The sequence below is a fragment of the Carassius auratus genome, unplaced genomic scaffold (assembly GCF_003368295.1).
Source record: "Carassius auratus strain Wakin unplaced genomic scaffold, ASM336829v1 scaf_tig00025578, whole genome shotgun sequence".
Taxonomy (NCBI): Eukaryota; Metazoa; Chordata; class Actinopteri; order Cypriniformes; family Cyprinidae; genus Carassius; species Carassius auratus.
The window spans coordinates 13721-29956 of record NW_020525433.1 but is presented as its reverse complement, the minus strand read 5'-3'; the positions used below and the strand labels follow the sequence as shown (position 1 = coordinate 29956).

General features: G+C 37.6%; 1 pseudogene; it reads right to left on the bottom strand.

Annotated features, from left to right (window-relative positions):
* Nucleotides 1-6: 6 nt before the first annotated feature.
* On the bottom strand, nucleotides 7-15655 carry LOC113078360 (elongator complex protein 1-like; annotated as a pseudogene).
* Between the last annotated feature and the right edge of the window lie 581 nt (nucleotides 15656-16236).

The window sequence follows — 16236 nt, the reverse complement described above, 5'->3', positions numbered from 1 at the left end:
GTTGTCAGTCCAGATCTCTGGAAGAGCGCTCTCCACGAGCTGGAGCAGTTCACCGTAGTCTCTCTGCAGGCTGCTGGCCGCAGCGTCAAACTGGAAGAGCACCAGAGCCTTCAGCAGGCTGTGAACCTCCTCTGCAGGGTCAGACAACAAAAATCGTCAGAATACAGCTACATAAGGAAACCGATCAGATTCATGTCAATACTGTGGAGTCCAAACTATGCCAAACATAAACTCTAAGATGCACATTTCTTGATGTCTGATTCACTTGAAATAGGTCCATATTTTATTCATCAAATATCCATTCTATCCATCTTATAATTGCAATTTAAATGCATATATTCAGATTTAAATGAGTATTACATGTTTTGGTGTTTCTGTTGTGTCCTCAGCTCACCTCTCATCTTATCAACGATGGTGATGATTTGAGTAAGTGCGTTCAGGAGGGCGATGTCCTCGAATGGGCTTCCCTCCTTCAGACTGTGTTTCTTTCCCTCTGCTTTCCTACGATTCTTAGACGACCTCCTGCAGATCAGTTAGCAAACTTCAACCTTCACATTTGAGCTGCTGACAGGTTATAAGACACTGAAACAGTGACGTGTTTGTTGGGGATCACCAAAATGAAATTCTTGGCCAAGGCCTAAGAAAATTAAACACTGGGCCGAACACATGGCTTTTCACATTTTTTTCCGCCAATTTTTTCACCATTGCATAAACGGAGTAGCCAAATATGCTTTTTACTGTTTTACTACCTAGTTAAGAAAAATCATTTACAAATTACTATTTAAAAATATTTACTGAACACTGAATTTTTTAAAAAAATATTTTAGGCCATTTCTGAAACCTCCTTCTTGAATTAATAATGTATTTTTTTTAGTGTACAAATAAATGCATCCTTGCTGAGCAGAAGAGTCTTTTTTAATAAAACATGGGAAAACATTAGGCTACAGATCCCAAATTGATAACTGTGTTATAATAAATGTATAAAAAGGACTGTTCTTATTTTATTTTAGAAATACATAAAAATGTTACTGAGTAATAGTTTCAGTAAATATTTCCCTGTGCTTTGGACTTTGAACCCTGGTGCTGTGAGCTCGCGCAGCTCTGTCTTTTTATACATGCATTTGTGCATGTATTAGAAAACATAAACGTTCTGCAGTTTGTTTATTATTTCAATCATCATCAAGTAATCAGCAATGATCATCCCTTCCTCTTCTCATGGGTGGCATGGCTGTCTGTGTTTGTAATGATTTTTCCTTCTTTCTTGGACAATTTTAAATGCTTCCTCACTGCCAACATGTTTGCTGCATTAGTGCACGCCTCTACTTGATCACGTCACATTATTGTTCGGTACAATTTATTCGGTCTTTTTATGGTTATTATACTTCTTTTCCTATTTTTGGACAAACAATTTCGGTTGCCCATCAATCAGTGTATCCTTAGTGTTTGTAAATTTGTCTTAGAAAAGATGTCACTCACGATGAAATGCGAGAGTTGCTGCGGGAGTATTTTGAGCCAAGATGGCTGCCGGTCAAGACGCTGCTGGCCTCCGAGTAGAGCTCAGCATCCGCACAGTCAGGGCCATCCTCGTCTGAAACACCAAGAGGTTGTCAGTGAGCAACAAGAAATAGAATAAAACCAAAAGTGTACTAATGAAGGTTTAATGTGATTCATGTAAGATAAAAAAAAATACAATATTTATTCAAAAAGGACACACCCAGAGTCTTCGGAAAAGCTAATAATATAAATGGAACGGAGAAATATTTCCTGTTTACCAAATAACTCCAGTCTGGCCTTGGCTTTGAGTTCTCGGACCACAGCAAGGCGGTTTTTGTGACGGATAAACAAAGCCTCTGGGACTCCAGGAAAGACGTCTGATTACTGTGAGCTACAGGAAACCAATCATTCAATAAGATACAGCACAAAATAAATAGAACATTAACAGGTCAATAAAAAAAAGAAAAAATATGATGGTTTACCATCTAGAAGAGCAGACTTCAGATCAGTCTCAATGATATCCTGTCTGTTGTACAAATAAATCTGAAACAAGAAATAAAAAAATGTAGGTTTTTTATATAGCTACTGAAAAAAAAAAAAAAAAAAAAAAAATATATATATATATATAAATATAAATATATATAATATATATATATATTATATATTATATAATCCCAATATATATATATGTATGTATGTATACGTATGGGTATATACATATAGTAAAACGGAGGAAAGAGATGAATGAAGAGGCTCACCAATCGGAGCGCTTCTTCCCATGCAGCTCCCTGTATCAGAGCAGAGATGGCCTCCTCACAATCCTGCCAACACACAGGTATGAGCACATGACACAGCAGACCACAGTCTTGGAACAATGAGACTATAAACATACACTCTACACTTAGCATACTGCTCCAAACACAGGGGCGGCTTGCTTGTGCCTCCTGGCCTCCAGAAGTTCTCTGAAAACATCAGACATACAACATGGCTTCCGGATATTCATAATCTCAGCAGGAAACATGCATACATGACAGAGATCTCCACCTGCCAGGTCTCGGGCGAGCAGTGCCAGCTGTTTAGGTGGTAATGGGAATGTGTGTGGCCACAGCGAGGGCGTTTCTCCAGCTCGTACAGCTGACGAAGGCCTGCAGGGCACGAGCGTTCTCCCCACCATCTCCACAGCAACAGTCCCGCCTGCTCCGCCTGCTCCTGCTCCCACTAGATGCTCTGCATAGGCCCACGCTCAGGGTCTGATGATGTCACAGGGGTCAAAGGTCAAGATCACGTCATCACTGCATATTTATGTCAAATTCTGCTGTGGCCTTTTTAGGGTAGGATTTATCAAATAAAACTTGGCCCTGTGTTACTGCTCACTGTTTTGAAGAATAGAGCTCAAGACATCACTGTACAGTCTCTGTCCTTTCACCAAGGTTTAACAATTCTGTGAATATGTTTCTTCACACTGAAAACATGAAGCAGAACAGGAGAACCAAACAGGGATACAGACGGTAGCAAGGAGTGAATAAAACAGAGGAACTTTGCTGTCGCATTGCTCATGGATGTCCAACAGGCTCTCACCACACTTGCTGAGTGGATGTAAGGCCTTCCTGTAATCTCTTGAGGTGTTTATCGATGGTGTCAAGCGCTGGTAGTTCGGCTCCAGGGTCTCGCATGTTCAGAAATGGGAGGTACTCCTTTAGGGTCCTACATGTTTGAGGAAAAAACAACAAACTATAACCAGTCGCTTAACAGTGGTCCTACAGACTGTGTGGCTAGAACTAGATTCAATCTCAGATCAGAAAAAGCTGTGCACACGGGGAAACGCCTGTTTGTAGTGTTATAAATGCGATCTTCCTCTCACTAATGGCCAGTTTCTATTTTCAATGTGTTGTACATTCCTTTTATAATATAAAATAATGTAATTGCAATAAAAAAGTATCTATAATAATAATACAACATATTATAGTAATACAAATATGTAAATGGATGCTTATATGTGAACAAGAATTTAATTTATTATGTATTTATTTGTATTTTTTTCTCGTTTAAATTGTTTTAATATGATATAATAAAACAATATGTCCAATGGCTGCTTATATGTGAAATTACAAAATGTATTATGTTTACTGAATAGTATTTTTTTTAACTTCATACAAATTGTATTTGTAAAACAATAAATATATACAATAACAACATTATATTTAGTGCTGTGCAAAAAAACTGAATGCAATTTTCATGCGCATATCGTCAGTAAAGGCGCTCCTGTGATTAGAAGTACATCTCAGCACGTGCGTTCAGATCAGGGTTGCCAGGTTTTCAAAACAAAAACCCACTTGCTTCTCAAAACTAGTCCAAAATTAGCCCAATCACGTTTCCAATAGGTTCCCCCGAAAAAAATTGTGTCCCTGGGTTAAAATACATGTTTTTGGCAGGGTTGCCTTAGTAAAATATTTTTAAGGGCTAACATCACGTTATTTTGTATTGGGGTCGCTTCGACCGCGGACATGAAGAAAAAACAACCGCAGACTTGGCAACACTGGTTCAGTTGGAGCTGCATTTACTACACAGAGCCATAGTCCACCAACAAACTACACAAAAGCGCTTTCAAAATCGACAAAGAATCGCTTCTGATTTTGAAATCGATTTTGTGTAGATTGTCAGTGAACTACAGCTCTGTGTAGTAAAGGCCAACCAGTGTTGCCAAGTCTGCGGGTTGAAGCGACCCCAATACAAATAACGCGATGTTTAGAAAAAATGTATTGTATTAATTAAAAACAAATTATATCATATAATAATGTTCAGAGTTGGAATCTTCTGACTGACCTTCTGAGATTTTTCAGCCACCATGAGCACTAGGTCAAAATCGTAGGTGCCGAGGGAGTGTTCATACAGCTCATTCACGTTAACGAGGAAGAGAAGAAACTTCAGGGCTTCCTCTGCGCTCACACTGATGCTGCCACTGGCTGGGGTTCACTAAATATTCAAGCACACAACACACACCACACGTAACAGACACATAATCAAACTTATTTTTATTGGGCTTGAGTGAATCGAGGCTCACCTCGTAACTCATGGACCTTCTGTAGAGCGATTTCTAGTTCTGGTGTTGTTTTTCTCACGTGTGATGTCAGAATACATAAACAATACCTGTGTATAGATGAAAGCATCTCAGAGGAGGAAGATCAGGGCTTGATGTACATCCTGTGTAAAATGTAATCTTATCTCATTTGGAGAGGGAAGTTGAAGGGCTGTACTATACTTCCTTCAATTTACATAAACATAAGTAACATTTATAACCGTGGAACTGACTTTTGTGGGTCCAGAGTCTCCATTGTTGACCGTAACGCATCACAGATGATGTCCACCTTCTTTCCTCCTTTCCCTGAGGCAGAACTGGAGGCTGAGCGTGAAGGACATGGGTACATTGTTGTAGTGGTGTCTTCCTCTCTAAGAATGAAGACATGTTTTTATTCAAAGACAAATGAAATGGAAAAGGCATCAAAAAGATTTAATCAATGCGTTTTACTTGAGTTCAGTGAGGAACAGGTTGATGTAGTTGATGGAGTCGATCTGTTTCAGGAACATCTCAATGTTTGCAAGAAACGCCTGCGAGAGGAATCATGGGATGGGGGGTAAATGGGAGTGGTGTTAATTATTTAGTGCCATTCTCTGAAAGAAAATGAAACCCATGGTGTAGAAGAATGTGTTTAGATGTTACTGTAAAAAAAGAAATGACAACAGAGTGAGGTCACTCACAGTTGGATTGTGGTCATAAATGAGGTTGAGGTTTATCCTCAGCTTCCTCATGCACTCGAAAGCATCTTTAAACAGGAGACTGAAACAAACAACAGCAATTCAAATGATTCAAATCATTTAAATTTAATCAGGTATCATGTTTTACGTTTATAGTAAACATATAATGCAATATAAAATAATTTGGAGAAATGAATCCCTTTTTTTTCTTTTAATAAGGTCAGTATTTTCTTTGTATATGTCACATTGTCTCAAGTTTTCTAGATAAAATAAAATACCCATTCAAGCCACTTTCTGAGCTGAGCAAGTACAAGAGCTTGATGATGAATGGTTTCCAGATTCCCCGTGGCATCTGAAAACAAAACGAATCCATTTATCATTAAAATACATAATCCAAAAATACATAATCATATCAAGATGTTCAGCTGACCTGCAGGATGAGTCTGGTGTCCTGGGGAACCACAGAAACAATGCGAGAGCCTCGTTCTACCTTTCGTACGGTCTCATCATTCTGATTAGCATCTGAGCTCAGAGCTGACTGCAGACCTGCACAGGACACCAATATAGAAATTGAAGTAATTCAACATATTTCTATAATTATGGAACATATATATTTTAATAATCAAAAAATGTAACTTTTTCTTGTCATTTATTTTCAGCAGTCTTTCAGAACAGTAGCTGTTTCCATCCAAAGTTACAAACTAAACATATGCGCAAAATTGGAATATCAGATAAAACATTTCTGAATAAAGCACCGTTTCCATTTAAAAAAATGAGAACAACATTGTCACTCGCCGATTAACTTGTGCTAAATATCACAAAGAATGTTTTTTTTTTTTTTGCTGCAGCAGGAAAAGGCACTCTACACAATAATTTGTGTGTACAATAACTTACGAGCCTCAGAGTACGCAGACCAAAAGCGGTCATGTTATCTTATTTTCAAAACCTGCGGTTTGTGAATGTAGTTCTGGGAGTTATAATAATTATATAATTTAGTGCTGTCAAAATTAGCGCGTTAACGCATTCGATTAATTTGAAATATTTAACGCGTTAAAAAAAAATAACGCAATTAACGCGGTTGCAGTTTTTTTTATTTCCAGTTGTGGCCTATGTGTGTTCAACGTGCAAAGAAATATGGATAAGACCAAGGAAGGACTTTTAGACGGAAAGTTTCAGTATAAAACTCTGCCGGATTACTCTTCAGTCTGCCACAAGAAACATTACTCTTCATTTAGTCTGCCACAAGAAACAGCAACATTAAAATCATGAACTCAAATGTCATTGTTTAAAAAAACAAAAAAAACAATGACTGTAACAGTGCGTAAATCAGACCTTTCTGTAACGCTAACGTTAATAAGCTTAAATGAATATAACGAAATAATTGTGTAGCGGAGTATTTTTTGTACACAGTGCCGCGAACTGTCAATCACTCCTGTGCGCGTGCATCACTGTCCTTGCAGCTGCAGCAACTTGCGCTCTCTCTCTTCATCAAGCTTTAAAACAAAAAGGGGACAAAAAGATCATATTGTTTTTGTGCATAGGCTATAGATTAATTAGATAAATGAATATCTAAATTTGTGCCTTGCCGTCTACGGTATTTTTTTAGAACTTAGAAAAAAGATGCTGCAGCCAATGAGCAGCCAGCGGGGGCTGCAGGACTACTCAACCTCCGCAGACAGTTTTTAATGTTTATCAGACAATAAATACTCAAGATTTTGCTTTAGTATAACTCACAACGAGTTTCAAACACCTTCTCCGGCCACGTTGAGTTGTTGACACTTAACAGTGGGAAAAGCGACACATGCGCTATTCACTTGTATAACTTAAGGGTGAATGGGTAATGTAGTTTCTGCTCTGGGTGGGATGAATTAGGAAGCTTGCATTGTGAAGGGCGCTCTGAAAATCGGCAGTGCAGGTGAAAGATTAAAACCTCCATTAAAAACAGATGTCCAAATGAGCGTACCGGTACGCTACAAGCACGTTCTGGGCGCACGGAGAGGTGGCGGTATGCTCAAGAGCTATATTTGGAAGTGGCGGTATTGGTGCATACTGGCCCACTTAAAGCACTGGCAATGACTATACTTTGGAATTTTTTGCAGTCCACTTAGAATTCAACATGGAAATCATTTTTGTCTATTATTGGCATTGATTGTTTTGAAATTCAAATGGTACTTACATGCCTGTGTTTTTATTTCTGTAATAAATATGGCTTTCAAGCCAACAGTTAATTTGGAGGATATTGATGGTTTATTGCAGGTATGTTGTTTACATGAGAAAATCTGTGTTACAAGTTAAACAAAAATTCCAATAAACAATCATATTTTGAATTTAAATAGTTTCTTTGTCTTGAGTTTACATTAATTATTTACATTTTACATTTACATATCCAAAAAGTTTCAGTCTTTTAATTGCGATTAATCGCGATTAATCGCGATTAATTTTAAAAAATTGTTCGATTAATTAGTTAATTTTTTTTAATCGATTGACAGCACTAATATAATTATAACAAAACATTTTGACGAGACTTTTAGATGCTGTGCAATGTGATCGGTTTGATGGTTGTTCCAGCTGTGCTGTCCCATCGCAAAGTCATGTCTTTTCAAACACGCATAAAGGAATTTATTCAGTGTTTCCATAGTAGTTCATGTCCATGTTTTGTTACCGGATAAGATATGTATCCTGCTTAATTAAGCGCATAAGTTCATTTATGCAAATTTTAAGAATGTATATGTATCTTTACATTTCTATCAAGGATTTTTTATGCAATATATGCATTAAAATAGGTGGATGGAAACATATCATATCATGTCATATCACCCTTTATAAATCATTCTAATATGCTGATTTGTTGCTCAAAAAACATTTCTTACCATCAATGTTTAAAACAGTTTTGTTGCTTTTCTTTGCAACTTTGATGCATTTCTTCAGGGTTATTTAATGAGTAGAAAGTTCGAATGAGCAGCATATTTTTTGTAACATGATGCATTCATGTGTACCTTTGACAGAGAGTGTGCTGAGGTTGAGACAGTGGCACATGTGAGAGTGTGTGGTGAGCAGGAGGAAGTCGTCATAAACTACAAACGAGGAGATATTGGAGGCCACCTGCGGAAGAGACACTCCAGTGAGCTTACCAGCCAGGATTCTGGCACTAACACACTAAATGTAATGTGATTTAAATCCTTTTTATATCATTTTTGGGGTACTCGCACCTACCAGTGAGTCACCGATGTAGAGATGGGATCTCTCTGTGAGGCCTATCAAATGTTCCTATTAAAAGACAAATACATATGAAGCATTTATTGAAACTGAAGTGAGCATGATGAAATAAAGGGCAGTGATAGATGGAGACTATATATTCACCTCTCCGCTGAGGGTACATAGTGCCGTCTGAACACAAGGCCGGGGGAAGTTAATGGTATTGCCAGAGGAATCCTTCCATTCTGTTAGACTGAGCTCTGAAGAGTCTGTATAGAAAATTCTAGCATTAACAGACGTCTTTATATGTGTGATTAAATGATTCATTTTTAAATTGCATTAGGAAGAAAAATAAACAAGACAAGGGATGAAACAGTTACTACGTAGAGCCAAATCCAGTTCCTGTTATAATTAGTGGACTGACCCGTGTGAACTTTCCGGATCTGTCCGTCATCAAGTTGCAGTGCCACAGTGCCATTTCTGAGGCTGTGACACAAGCTGATCACAAAACCATCCACTGGAACATCTGACCTGAGAAATGACCAACACCAAGACTTTAAGAAAAAGAGACACTGCATAAAAGTTACAACAAATTCTTAAGTTGTTATAATTCCCAGCCCCTGAGCTCATGTCTACACTCGTTAGATCAGTCTGTCTTTGCATGAGCTACACGGAATACAAATTATGACAAGACCGGAGGAGTTAGTTGTTTTGGCATCAGTACCTGATCTCCAGCGTGTCCTTGGGGTCCTGGCTGTCTGATGGGGTGAGTTTCAGCAGGCGGGTCAAGTATCTTCCATGAGCCACAGCCAAAAACAAATCGTCCTTCAACCACAGCAGCAAGCGCAGGGTCAGAGGTACCTCCTGATCCATGGTGACCCTGAGAGAGAACATCTGCATCAGAATATATCCTACATGTAATAATTGATATGCTAGCCCGATGAGAAAATGACAGAAAAGAAATTAGCACAAATAATCCAAAAACAATGGAAAGGAGAGTAGAACACAGTGGATTTTGCAGAAAATCACTGTGGAAACAGTCAATTTGTCAAAAAAAATATGTAATATATTTTTATTTATTGTATTTTTCATGTTGTATATTGAGTTTGAGATCACTAAGCAGGGCTCCAAACCAAAAAATTGAGTAAGGAGTCAGTGGCTTCTATAAGAAAAAAAAAAAAAGGTTTTATGGGCCACAGAATAAACATATTTTATTTTCTTTATTAGCATTTTAATCCATCTTGTCTTGTAACTAAATGTCTTTTCCGACTTGAAATAAACAGTCACAAAGAATTGTTCATTATCTGTACCAATGTGGTGGACCATAAACATCACTTGGCCAGTTTCGGCTTCTCCTAAATGCATCCTGTAAAAGTTGGCATACACTATTAAAAATAAAGGTGCTTTCACAGTGCCATAGAAGAACCTGTTTTGTCTAAATGGTTTCATAAAGAACCTTTAACATCTGAAGAACCTTTACGTTTCACATGAGGTTCTCTGTGGCGAAAGAAGGTTCTTTAGATTATAAAAAGTTGAGAAAGAGATGGTTCTATAAAATGGTTCCGTGAAGAACCTTTTATTTTTAAGAGTGTATGTCTTTCACATTTAAATTAAAGAGCGTTAAAGAGCGGCAAAAAACGTTATTTATTGTTTGTATTTCATTATGAATTTGGAATAATTTTAAAGCCATTACTGGACGGTAAGTGTGCTTAAAATAATAAAGAGTCCAAGCATTAACAGAATACAGCATAGACCTAAGATCTTGTTAAGAAGAAACCATATTATTAATGATTATAAATGAAAATTGTTAACGCCGTTGCCCATACAGCTGACAGCTTTACATGTTGTAGTTTGTTCAAGTTGTGCTTGAAATAGACTTTGCTTTTGTGCACTTTCACTTCTAACATCTCCATCATTTCTCTTTCTCTCGCGCTGCTCAACTGAGCTGTTTTTATCAGGTGTGTGTCAGCGCTGCAGCACGGCAGAGGTGAGGATTGTTTGAAACTCTTATTTTCCTCTAAAACTGTGATGCGCATCGTCCGACGTGAACATAGTAAGTGATCGGATCCCAAAACAACCAGGAAAAAAGGCATTACATGCTAATTTTTAAGTTATAACAACATAAATACATAGATCTAGTCACCAGAAGCGACCTCAGCAAAATCTTGCAATTTAATATTTTTGGACACAAGTGCGACCATTTAAGTCGCAATTTGGAAACCTGCTAAGATTTTTAAGTAATAAATACTTTTATTCAGCAAATAATGCATTCAACTGATCAACAGCGACATTGTACAATGTACTTTTATTAATTATTTTAAATGGGTAATAATTATTTTTTTCTTACCGACCCCAGACTTTTACAGCTACACTACCATTCACAAAACATGTAAAAATTTTAGTGACACCTTCTTGTTAAATAAGGATTAGAGAAACATGAACAAATGTAAAACACAATCAACAGTCAAACTCAAAATCATCTGTACCTGTATGTCTTTCTTAAGACTAACGGTGCTGAGATGACTTTAAAGCCAGATACCCCAGGTACACTTCCATTTTCAGCTCCACCACCTGAATATTGGAAATTTAAGTCAGAAATCCTAAACAATGTAATGTTTGAATCAAGTTTCAAATGACATGACTCACCTGGTCCATAAACATGAATATGTCCATCGGCTGTGAGTGCAGCGAGCTCATTGGTCCTCTGGGCTTGAGAACGGAATGTGACCAAGTTCACAGGAACAGGAAGTTGAAGTTCAAAAGCACACATAGGTGGAGGGATCACACACTGGCGGAAAGTTGTCACCAGGATTTTATCTGCAAAACACATTAGTTAAACACTGAAATCATTCAGACCATTAATTGTTGGACTGTACTCAAATGTCTTATTTACTCTAAAAAATTATGTAAAACTAGATGTGAGAAACAGCGTGTTGTCTGCAATTTATTAAAGTATAGAGATGAATCAATTATTCATGAGTTAGACAATGGTCAAGCCTACCTCCATCAATCACTGCCACATTGGCGTTATCATGGAAATCTGTTCCTTGACTGCGGTCAGTGCTCCAGCCCCAGTCATAGGTGTAGCTGGCCCATCCTCGAGTCAGGAGGTGGAGGCGCAAGGACTTCTCCGGATCCCAACAACACACGCCGGAGCCCTGAGGGGCTCACTGCCAAAATGCAAGCTTTGCTTCAGATACCAATGATAATTCCCGACTGTCCACAGCTGAACTGTGAAAGAAAGAGGTCAGATGTTTAAAACCAAAGCATTATGGCGGTCTTGTTTGTGCATTTTCAAATGTTTATTTAGTTAATTTTATTTTGACTGAAAACCACAGGGAGCCCTTCCCAGATTTTGTTGATAAGCACATTTCATTACAAGCTCTTTTATTGATGAGTGCTTTTTATGACAAAAATGGGAGATGGTTTGGTCTGAACTTCACAGACACATTCTGGGACACCAAAGACCAATAACACATCTTGTAAGAAGGGGCATAAAAGGTGCCCTTAAATTTTTTGAACTAGAAATGCATCAAAAAAAAATTCTATCAGCTCAACTGCATAGAACATACATGTCTGAGTACCATAAATATTCTTTTTTCTAAATTCGTCAGGCTTGTAACTTACAATATCATAATATACTTCAAGATTCTGATTCTTAATAAGCTTTTCTTTTGGGATCTCCGTTGCTAAAGTCAACAGATTTTACTAACAGACCTATCAATCTCAGTGTAAAGATAACAATAATGCTGCCAGCTTTCTAAAGTCATTTTTACCCTCCTGTAATTTGGCTCCAAAATCTCAGGTCAAACATTCCATTGTGACCGCTGCTAAAAATAGTGGATTACACAGTAAATATATATCTGTGGCATTTAATATTTTGGCTTTCATCACTATTTATGTATATTAGCAAAATTTGGAAAGCTTCCGAAGTTTAGTTGATTTGACACAGAATGACTTTGGTTTGTTTTGATTAATCATGCCGCCATAATTAAGCAGCACTGATCAGTACTGGACCCATCACTGAATATGAAAAGCAGTTCTATCTGCATCTTACTGTATGTGTTGGGATGGTTGTTCTCTCCAGGCTTTAAGTCCTCCATCCAAACAGCCAGAACAGTAGAGTCACTGTTCCACAGCAGCTCCTTTACCTGAGAAAAAACACCAGTTTTCAACAAAATTATCAGCTTTTTCATGCACCATGACTTGTCTTTCAGATCTTTGAAAATGACATATAGAGAGTAGATGAGATCTACCTTGACCTGTTCCTTTCCAAAAGGCAGATTAAAATCTCCATGCAACAGTCCATTCTTTTCCATAAACACCACGCTGTGTTTGTTAGGGTGCCGCTGTGTGGAAGCGATCAGGCTACCGGAGGGTCTAGAAGAAAAAATCTATTTTTGTCAGTTCACATCAGATCAGTCAGACGAACCACGAAGTCAAAGAAAAAAGTAAAAAGACGTTCAGAATATTTTACTTCCAGCAGAGAGGCTGTTCCAGACCATTAACAGCCTCGCTGGTGGCCTGCAGAACACATTCTCGGTTCCAGATTCGAACCTTTCGAGCACCTGCAACAAAAAGTTGCTATATTTGACATTCACATTAATGCATCTGGCAGACGATTTTATGCAAAGTAACTTTCAAGATACACACTTTATCAGTTCATGCATTCTTTGGCAACCAAACACATGACCTTGGTGTTGTTAGCGCCATGTTCAGCTGTTTAAGCTACAGTAATAATGAACAATATTAACGGTCACAACTTTTCATGCAATAGCAATAACAGAAAGTGAGAGTCTCACCAGTCTGAGGACAAACAGTGCTGACTGCAAAGAACTGCCCATCACCACGCCATGTGATTCTTGGCTTCCTGTCGTCCCATGGCAGAGCAGGCTGCACTTCCTGTGAAAGTGTATGAGAAGAACTAGGTGAGAAAAAGACCATATTCAAACCAATGATCCCCTGGTGATCCTCAGGTCAGTATCATACTTCCTAGCTGCAGCGAGTTGATTTGGTAAAGCAGAACGATGCTAAATGGAACAAAACCTTACTGCAGATTTCCGCTGGGCAGCTTGCTTGCCCTCAGAGCCATGAAATTGAGTCTCCTTCTTCCCCCAACCAACTGTGATGAACTTATCTAATGCACAGAAAAAAGAAAAAAAAAATCACTCATCAGACATGATATCTCCTCAAATACAGAGAACACAAGTCATTTAAAAAAATATATAATAATTATATTAAGAGGTAAATGAAGACTTTTATGAATTATACCTTCGCCAAAGTCATCCTGATTGATCGCAACCTCAGTTATTGGCTCAAAGTCCTTGGTCATCATGATAATTGTCTCCTGACCTGCAATATAAGACACAAACAAACACAATGAGGAAAGAGGGAAATGGCACTATTATGCACTTCTAAACAGATATATATTGAGTGGGTTATTATAGTTAACTAAACCTAAAGCCATTAAAAAAAAAAAAAACCTGCTACTTGAAACAATATAAATGTTAAATGAAAAAAAATAATAATAATAAAAAAATAGCTAGTAACTTTTAATTTAGCAACACTTATCTTTTCTATTTAGTTTATCTGAATACCCTAAAAATTCCGAATTATAATATAAATAAAAATATTAAATAATCATAAATACACAATTAACATATATAATAAATATATATATATATATACACACATACACACACACACACACAAAACCCAATAAAACTGACAAAAACACAAACGTACTAAAACTTTAAAATAAAATGGAAAATATACATAAAAATGAAAATCAAAGTATATTAATAACTATAATAACATCAAGTATTTTAAAATAGCACTGCTAGTGGTATAGACCTGTGGTCAGAGCCACCAACTCTTGATCTGGGCTCCACGTCATGCCTGTTAGACCGCTTTCCACACTGCCAACACATTCAAACTGTGAGAGAGAACTTGATATTGTTAATTAAAAAATACAACAACGGCATATATATTTCACATAATCATTTAGCAATCATTTTATACAATTATCAAAGCATTCAAAAGAAATGAATGATGACCTGACAGGTGTTGAGGTTGTAGAGAATGACATCACCACTGCCAGTGGCTACACACACTGACTCCTGATCTGGCAGATCTTGTATGGCCACAACAACCCCACTGCCGTCCTCTGGGAGGTAGTCCTCTGCCGTCAGTGAAACCTCTTTATGAACCTATCGAAACACATTATACAGTAAAATTCATGTATACCTATGTTGGTATTAGACATCCTGAACCAGAAGCAATCATCCTGGAACAAAATGGGGTTACAACTATCATAAATCACCATTACTGGGATTTAAACTTCTAAGAAAACATTTTGTTTTTATTCTAAAAAAAAACCTCTTCAGTCCGAGGGTCAAACTCTGTGATGGCAAGCTCAGAGGCCACCAGCACGGTTCCAGTCTCGCTCCTGATGGTGAAACACTGTGGGGATCCCGGGGAGGACAGATCCACACACCTGAAGCGCTGCAGCAGACTGAGGTTTCTCATTTTAGGTAGATGAGATCTGAAACAGTTTTGCAGTTTTTGTTAGATATATATGATTGCAATCACTTATAAAAGACATGCATGACATGCATCGTGGGATGCTTTTTAAACAACTATGCATGATGGACATTCATTGGTTGCTTTCCCTGAAATACATGTATACTTCAAAAAGTTTAATAGATTATAAACAATACATTTAGTCAAGTGTGTCCGAACTTAACCAGTGTTTCCATGGTACTGAGTGATTTCCAAATTGATGTATCATGGCATTTACATGATGCTGGTACTAATAATTCATCTCAAAAATACCATGTTACATGTCCAAAACACACGACATTACCATAGTACTAAAACATGGTAATTCATCTGACATCTGTTTAACAGGATCTACCTCCTTATCCAGTAAACAGTTGCTTTCAACATCAGAATAGTTCTTATGATTACAAAATGGAAAGGAAACTGGCACAAATCAAGACAGCGTATGTTTGAAAGATGTGCACAGCAAATCTAGTTGTTGTTATATAGAGACAACCATCAGTTATACTTACCTTGCTGTGTTTTTGACCTTTATTTTTTATATGAGGTAAATGATCATTTGCGGCATACACATTCACAACACACGCACGTTGTTGTCAGTGCAGCCTGTCCTGAACTCTGACATCGTAGAGAAACCGGCAGTGTGTGGTGACGCGAGCAAGTGCGCGCTCTGTCGTCTTGGAGGAACAGCAGGGACGTCCGATTCATTTTTTTTTTTTTTTTTGCCAAAGGAACCAAACAAATCACTGCGAGTCGACATGTTCGACAGAAGTGGTTCTCGGTTCAACGAGTCGGTCAGTTATAGGAAAGACTTTGCTTGTAGTCCTGTGTTAACAGAGTTCAGTGGATTTACGACTGTAAGTTAGGAAACGTTGCTTTTTTAAATTGAGGTCAATTCAAGTCCATTTAAGATTTTGCTTTATTGGCTTGACTATAAATTAATATTGCCAAATAAGATAAGTATACATGGACAGAAAAAAAAGAATATAATAGCAATGATAATATATTAAATGAACATCACAGTAATATAATATTATAAGATCTTAGAAGTATTAAACGTGTGATTATTAAAATTATAACATCTGAACATTTGGTACCTAAGTCTTTAACTTATAAACACACAAACATACTCAATGTGGTGGACAGTAGGGTAACACACTGAGGTCAGACACAACACACACATTCACCTGCTGTCTCTCTCTCTCTCTCTCTCTCTCTCTCTCTCTCTCTCTC